Here is a 1,439-nt window from a genome sequence, read left to right as displayed (position 1 = left end):
TCAGACAAAACAAGGGGAGTCCGCTTTTAGTTATTATGCCGCCCGCAGTTGGAATCAGCTTCCAGAAGAGATCAGATGTGCTAAAACATTAGTCACATTTAAATGCAGACTCAAAACTCATCTATTTAGCTGTGCATTTATTGAATGAGCACTGTGCTACGTCCGAACTGAAAGCACTTTGAATTACCATTGTGTATGAAATGTGCTATATAAATAAACTTGCCTTGCCTTGCCTTGCCAGTCATTATCAATGTTGAAAACAGTTGTGCTGCTCAATAGTTTTTGTGGAATCCGTGATGCATTGTATTTCTTTACTGTCACTTTTGATCAATTTAATGCATTCTTGATGAATAAAAGTTAAAGAAATCTTATCCCAATGTTTTCAACATTGATAATAATCAGAAATGTTTCTAATAATCAGCATATTAGAATGATTTCTGAAGATCATGTGACACTGAAGACTGGAGTAATGATGCTGAAAATACAGCTGCGCATCACAGAAATACATTACAGTTTAACAGATATTCACATAGAAAACAGTTGTGTTAAATTGTATTAATATTTCACAATTTTTACTGTATTTTTGAACAAATAAATGCAGCCTCTGTGAACAGCCCTTTTGAATAAACCAGCATATATGGTTTGAGCTGGTTTAAGCTGCTCCTGGGTAACAGCTCCTGCTCAGGACCAGCTTAAACCAGCAGCCCATGCTTCAAAACATACCTAACCAGCATATATGCTGATTATTCAACAGGGAGAAGAGACTTCAGATACATGAATAAATGCAGTGAGTGTTTAATGCTGAATCATGGGATAGCGGTTTTAGGAAGTCTGTCCTGAACGATCCATGATGACAAACATGAGCAGGAAAACCACATTCATCCAGAGCTGCTGATGTCACTGTGACGTTACACGCGTGTTTGTGGCGAGTGTGTTCTGAGTGCATGCACGAACACACACGTACTTTACCACAGCAGTAGAGTCAGCACTACACACACCAATAGTAATTTCACAGTAATTTCACACACACACACACACACGCACGCACACACACACACACACAAACACTCTCTCTCTCTCTACACACACACACACACACACATTTATCTAAATGGGGTCATTGCACAGACTTCTATAGTTTATATATATCATCAAACTGAAACCCACGGTCCAAAAACACACATAATACAATGCACAAAATAAACAAACAAATAATAATATAATAAAAACACACACACAGGCAAAATCCACAATATCACATATTTACACATAGACTAAAACGCCATTGGTTCCACATACTGGAGAAACATCTGACAGCTAAAACTATACAAACCAAACCAAAGCCACACACTAACCAACTAACTAGGAACGTTGTGCATTTTTTTCACTATAAAACATTTTTTTTTTTTTACACTTCTTTCACAAATGAGGACGTCCCC

The sequence above is a fragment of the Sinocyclocheilus rhinocerous genome, unplaced genomic scaffold (genome assembly GCF_001515625.1).
Source record: "Sinocyclocheilus rhinocerous isolate Xijiao unplaced genomic scaffold, SAMN03320098_v1.1 scaffold2319, whole genome shotgun sequence".
Classification (NCBI taxonomy): Eukaryota; Metazoa; Chordata; class Actinopteri; order Cypriniformes; family Cyprinidae; genus Sinocyclocheilus; species Sinocyclocheilus rhinocerous.
This window is presented reverse-complemented; position numbering follows the sequence as displayed.